General features: G+C 50.2%; 1 protein-coding gene across 4 annotated transcripts in view; it reads right to left on the bottom strand.

Moving 5' to 3' along the window:
- Arntl (aryl hydrocarbon receptor nuclear translocator like) overlaps positions 1–1,807 on the bottom strand; it is a 101,801-nt gene extending 99,994 nt beyond the window's left edge. For all 4 annotated transcript variants that reach the window (XM_013347698.2, XM_013347700.2, XM_013347699.2 and 1 more), the window contains exon 1: positions 1,665–1,807. The gene's annotated coding sequence lies outside the window, so the exon portion shown is untranslated. The remainder of the gene's footprint in view (positions 1–1,664) is intronic.
- Positions 1,808–6,732: the final 4,925 nt, after the last annotated feature.

The raw sequence follows: 6,732 nt of genomic DNA, 5'->3' as shown, positions 1-6,732 counted from the left end.
ATATATATATATATATATATATATATTTGGAACTTCTCTGGTATGGAAATCAAATTTAACAGCAGTGATTTTCCCCCTTTCATGCAAGCACAGGGAGTCTGAGATTATTCAAAACTGCTCAAGAGCAGCAACGATTATTTTAAGCTCATGATTCAACTGGTACATTAATTAGAAAATCCACCAACCCAAATTGACAGATCCTGGTATCAATGGGAACTTAAGAATAAAAATAATAGTTGCTAAGTAAAAATAGACTGAAAGGGGGCACGGCAGCAAATGACAGAAGGACAAATGATAAGCAAAAAAAGAAAAAGTTGTGCAAAAAAAGGCATTTAATGATCTGTTTTCCTGGACAACGCCCCCCCCCAAAAAAAGACACAAAAAAAAACAAAACACGAAGATCTTGGCAGCACCGGTACTGTCAAAAAGTAGTTGCTCGTGAATACAGAATCTGATTTTTGGAAGCTGGATGAGAAAACGTAACTAATATTTTCTTGCTGAAATGTGTAACAAGACAGGAGAGGAGCCCCGACTGAAAGGGCCAAAGGGCCAAAACTAGGCTAGGTGAGAGCGAAAGGACTGGAGAGCTTAAGATGCTCAGGGTACAGGTGTGGGGTGATTATGTCAGTTCGGTCAGAACAAACCTGACAACAGACACCCGTGTCCAACGCAGCCCTTCCTTGCCCTGCCCGGATCGCGACCCGCTCCGCGACCCCCCGCGGTTAGCTGCCCTGTGGCCCCAAGTCTCTTAAAATTCACTTTCTACTTCTCCCAGCAAATCCGATCTCCCCAAACTGTCAACGCCGGGGCAATCTCCAGTAGAAACCTTCCTCTTTCCCGATTATCTATCAAACCCGCATTTGAGAGCAGCCTCGCTGCGTCCTCCGCGGGTTTCCCGGACGCCCACGGACACTGTCCCACGCCATTGAGCACCTGTTCGCAGACTTAATAACCCATCCATCCTCCACGGCCGCCGGGATACCGGACGGTGCAGGACCGACGGCCATCCGCACACTGGAGTGGGCCTGGTCCGTGCCCGCCAGGGAATTATCGGGGTCCGCGCTAGCCCCAGGACCGGCAGAAGGGACGGGCGGGCACGAACGCCCAGACTCGACGGAGACGCCCTCCCTGCCCCCACCCAGCTCCGGAGAGGGAAGTGCCGAGGGGTTGATCGGAAAGGCGCTGCAAAGCATCGTTCTGCCCGCGTCCTAGCCATCCCTTTAGGGACCTAGAAGCTCCCGGGGATGCATCCCGGAGCTCGTTCCGGGCTCGGGTCATCGCCACCGCCGGGCATTGCTGTCTCTTTAAGAAGCAGTAGGCCGCCCCCTCCCGGGCCAGGTGGAGACGTCCGCACGGGGAAGGTGGGCGCGCCCACCGACCGCGTTCCCGAAGCCCCCCCCCCAGCCCTCCCCCGCCCGCCGCGCAGCCCAGGCAGGGAAGATGGGGGTGCGCGGGCGCGGCGCCTTTAAGGGGCGCAGCCTCCCGCGGCCGGGTGGGGGCTGGGAGTCGCACGGGCCCTTTAAGGCCGGCAGCGGGCACGTCGGGCAGGGCTCCAGGCGGCCGGGCTGCGCCGCGGGCGGGGGCGGGTGCGCCGGCCCGAGAGCTCGCGACCCCCGACGGGACGCCCCGGGACGGCCGCTGCCCGCAGCTGTGCCGACACTCACCGTGGCTCGCCGCGAGCGCCCGCGCCCGCACCCGCACTCGAATCCCGCGGTGGTGGCGGCGGCAAGTCCGGCGCGGGTAAACAGGCACCTCCGTCCCTGACCTACTTTCTGCCTTCCCTAAATGTCGCACCACTAACCTACTTTCCGACCAATCCGCTCCCCGCCGGCCCAGGCCCGGCCCCCCGCCCACCAATCGCTGTGCCCAACCCCCCTTCCCCGCCCACCAATGGAGGAGCCGCGGAGCCCGGATACCTGCCTCTTCCCGCCAGCCAATCGGAGCGCTCGAGCCGAGCAGTCTTGGCGGACAATCCAGACCAATCTGCGTTTGGCTCCGCGTCGCGCTAGCCAATAGCTTGACCGATAGAGAAGCTACTGACCAATGGCAAGACGGCAGGGCTGGTTTACCTGCTACTTTCTCTTCACCAATCATTTGGCGCACAGGAGCACACGCCCCGAGGAAAGGCCCTATCGGTGCGCTCTCTGGGTTTTTTGCCCCAGCCCTCGGTTTTTCCCCTCACGTCTTCGGCTCTCTACGGCCGCTGCGTCTCGGACTTCCAGCGCTCGCTGTGGTCCCCCTGTCCCTTGTTGGCGTTCCGGGCTAGAATAAGCCTTTCAGCTCTCCTCCTCCTCTGTCCCTTTCCTTGTTCGGAGAACGCTGAGTAAACGCAGCATCTCCTCGCCCACCGCGCTACAGCTCCATCTAGGAAACCACATTTTAGGAACACAGCGCCACAACCTTACTGAAACCCCTGGCTTGCCCAAGTCGGAACCAGGGCACTAATACCCAGCGTTTCTAAAAGTCTTTTCCGTAGGACGACTGCACTCGGTCTCGCGTTCTTTTTATTTGTCTTGACCTCCAAGCATCCGGTGGAGCTATCATTCTCGTTCGAAAGAGAAGTCTCCCGGGGGTGGTGGCGCACATCTGTAATCTCAGCCCTCGGAAAGCCGAGGGAGGCGCATGGCCTCGAGTTTTAAGAGAGCCTGGGCCATAGGGTGAAACCTGAGCGAGATTCTGTCACTTGTTACAGAAAGGGTCCCAGCAGCCAAGGCTTCTGCTTTGCAAAAGCATCAAAGGAGCAGGACAGAAAGTTGCAGAGATTTTTAAGAAGAAAAAAAATAATAAAACATAACGTGCGACTCTGACGATCCAAGTATGGAGAAGTTTTCTTATTTTTACTTCCCAAGCGCTTTCTAAGGAGACCCAGACAAACAACTGATGGACCTTCTAAATGTTGAACTCCCTGATAACAAAGCCACTGTTTACTTTTTGGCACATGCCTGCTCCCCTTTAGCAACTGCTGGAGAGGGCTAGGTGGAGTGGTAGGGAAGGGATGGGGCTGACACCCAGAAAATGTTCTGCCAATAGGGGCTGGAACCACAAACAAGTGGCATTAAATCAATTGACTCAGTTATGTGCAGTGTACCAGCCCCTGGGACTATGGAATAAATTCTAACCAGGCAAGTTCCTGGAACTCAAGACAGCATCTCAATGCCTGTAAAGCCCTGGGACCCATCTCCAGCTCTTTGCAAGGCATACAGCCTTCTTCCAAGTTAGGTTCAAGACTAAACAACTTCATGAGTAACTTCCACCTTCCCAGAGTTCCAAAGCAGATCTACTTTGTCTCTGCCCTGTTTTGTAAGGGGACCACTCTGTATAAATATAACTTTAACACAGCATTAGAAAAGATTTTACATACAAGATGAACGTGGGCTGGACGCTGACCTAGTTAATTGAACTCACAGCTAGATAAGTGTCAGTAACCTGAGCATCTGCATCCCACAGCATCCCTCTACTGTGTTGTTGCCAGGCTACGTGATAAAAGCTTTCCCTTCTTTTTTCTCTCTGTATCCTCACAGCCTCTTGTGAAGAGAGCAATTTTTTTTTTTTTAGTTTTAAGACTCGTGTTTCTATTATCCTTTTCCTATGCAATTAAATTGTTCTTTTTTGGGTTTTTTGTTTGTTTGTTTTGTTTTGTTTTTCGAGACAGAGTTTCTCTGTGGCTATGGAGCCTGTCCTGGAACTAGCTCTTGTAGACCAGGCTGGCCTCAAACTCACAGAGATCTGCCTGCCTCTGCCTCCTGAGTGCTGGGATTAAAGGCATGTGCCACCACCATCGAGCTAAATTGTTTTTATTGAGCTATATATTTTTCTTCACTCCCCTCCCTTCCTCTCCCCCCTCCCCTTCTACCCTGTCCCATGATACCTATGCTCCTAATTTACTCAGGAGATCTTGCCTTTTTCTGCTTCCCATTAGATTAGATCCGTGTATGTCTCTCTTAGGGTCCTCATTGTCTAGGTGAAGAGAGCAATTCTTACCCCACTCTACAGATTGGTTGAACTGGCTGACTCAGGTTCACATGGAAAAGTGTCAGTCATATTTTAAATGTGTTTTGCTTTGGTTTGCATTCTAAAGGCTCCATTTAAGGCCAGTTACCAAATGATGCAAGGCTCCCAACAAGGCCCATACTTGGGATTTGTACCCATGTCCTGAAAGAAAAAAAACTCAGAGGTTTGCATCTGTTTTCCAGGTGATGCAAAGCCAAAAGAGGAAGAAACACTACCTAATATCAGTCAAGTTTGGTAGGGAAGAATAATGGTCTCCATAATGGGAGCAAGTGTGGGGTCCCATCTTGGGAAGCCGGCTGTTCTCAGAGAGAGTGGGGCAGAGGGACCCTAAGTTACAATTCAGTCTGAGTCCACAGAGAGTTGTGTCTGCCCATAGAAAGAATGCTGCCTCCGAATGCATCCCTCAAAGTCTGATAGAAAACAAAATGGGAGTTGCTGGCCTGGCGGTCTTGGTCACTATGCACTATTTGCGATTAAGGCTTGGCAAACAAAAATTACCACTATGCACAAGGAGAGAGACCAGGATGTGATGTGACTAGAAACTATGTCACATAAGGAGAGATGAAAGGAAACAGAAGTTTTTGCCCCAGGGAGTGCAAGGTAAATTTCTTCACATATTTGAAGAGATGTCAAATAGGAGAGAAATTCGACTTTCTTTGGGGCCCAGAAGGGATAGAAGGAAAGTCACATGGGTGGAAGCTCACTGGGATCAACCAGGAGAATTTTATAGTAACTGTGGCTGCCTGTACCTTGATACATTGTCTTATTACAGAAATGGTCCACATAAGGAAAGCAGGCCAAATGGGGCCAAGAGGGCCTATGTTAAGATCCTGGCCTGCCATGTACCTTGCCTGTTCTTTTAAGAGTTATTAACTTGCTTTTCCCTACCCTTAGCGGACAAGAGATGTCTCTTCTTCTGCAGGCCTCTTCTTTCATGTTCAGTTATATTTTCCTTGGAGTTTCTCTCTGCTCGAAACATTATCTTCTATGGGTACCTATTTTGCCCTTTATTTTCTCCCTTCTAAAACATGGAACTTGTCGGTTTTTTCAGTACAGCTAAAGCCAAAGTCATTGCTCTCAGTCTAAATTTCCTGAGCATGAGTAAAATCACATGGATATAAAGAAAGGAAAAGGGATTGTTGAAAAGAACCTGTGTGTGCCAAGTTCTTTTAATATGTTTAACATAATCCTCATCTCAATCCCAAAAGTTCACATACCTATTACGGTAGCTTATCTCAGTTGTCAATTTGATGAACTGGGGAAGGCATAGAGACCTTCCCTTGAAAATTGCCTCTAAGGCCAGGCGATGGTGTCACACACCTTTAATCTCAGCACTCAGAGGCAGAGGCAGGTGGATCTCTGTGAGTTCCAGGCCAGCCTGGTCTACAAGAGATAGTTCCAGGACAGGCTCCAAAGCTACAGAGAAACCTTGTCTCAAAACAAAACAAAAATTGCCTCTATTATATTGGCCTGTGATGCATATTCTTGGTTGGTAATTGATGAAGAAGGGCCCACCCCACAGTGGGAGGCACTTTCCTTAGGCAGCTGGGCCTGAACTGTATGAAAGAGGTAGCTGAGAAAGCTTAGAGGAAGCCAGTAAGCAATGGTCCTCTGGGGCCTCTGCTTCCATTCCTGCATTCAGGTTCCTGTCTTGAGTTGCCCTGGCTTCCCTGGGTGATAGATTTATAATGGGTAAGCCAATAAGCCCTTTCCAGCCATGGTGTTTATCATACCAACAGAAATGCTAACTAGAATACCTCCCCTCCAGACTTGCTGTCTGGACCCTGTAAATCAACCTGATTGATCTCTTTGTACTTGAGTTTCTTCCTAAGTGGAATGGGACTATTCTGTTATTCACTCTAGGGGCTGAAGAGAGGTAAATGGGGCAATGGTGGAAATCCCTAGCACAGTTCCTGGTGCGCAGAAAAGATCTGATTATAGTATGACTATTGACCCATGTAGCAGATACTGTTCCCGTTTTAATGGTGCAGTCAGTGACAATGAATAGCCTCCTCTGCGGCGCCCTCTAACGCCCAAAACCATTCAAATTGCCAGGGAGGGGGAGTTGTGAAAACACAGAATACTGAGGCTCAGCCGGACAGAATCTGATTCAACATCTTTCAGATCTGAGATACATTCTAGTGGGAGATTAGACTCTGAAGTCAAGCACTCAAAATCAAACTCCAGGTCCACTGCGCTGACTGGAGAAGACAATGACAGGACCCTGAAGTCACAAGAATGAAATCTGGGCAGTCCTGAGAGCATGGTAAGTTTGTTTGGGGGAAACGGAACAGGATTGGGCTGCATCAGTGGCTGCCGAGGTTGGAAAATGAGTTGAGTGTTACTCTAGAAGCCTCATATGCAGCACTGCCATCAAGTCTCACACCCCTCCTCCTCCCTCCCCTCACCATACACACCCAAGCAGGCATTTCTAGTCCCATCATACAGGGGCAGACATGTCCCGAAATCCCAGGCTCCTTAGACAATGTGTCTCAAAGTTCGCGTTGTATTTCTCTAGATTGCGTTTTTACAATTACTTTGGCAACAATCATTCAGAGTTAGAGCGTATGGATCAAGGGGCCACCAACTTACAGGTGATGTCATGAGACAAAATCTCCAATCAACCCTGGAAGAGCAAAGGAGAACACCCAGGATGAGGCCTCAGGAGTGGGATGTCTTCTCACATAGGGGAGATATGCAGAGTGGGGGCTTCTGGAGAGA

Source organism: Microtus ochrogaster, chromosome 8 (genome assembly GCF_000317375.1).
Source record: "Microtus ochrogaster isolate Prairie Vole_2 chromosome 8, MicOch1.0, whole genome shotgun sequence".
Taxonomy (NCBI): Eukaryota; Metazoa; Chordata; class Mammalia; order Rodentia; family Cricetidae; genus Microtus; species Microtus ochrogaster.
This window is presented reverse-complemented; position numbering and strand designations above follow the sequence as displayed.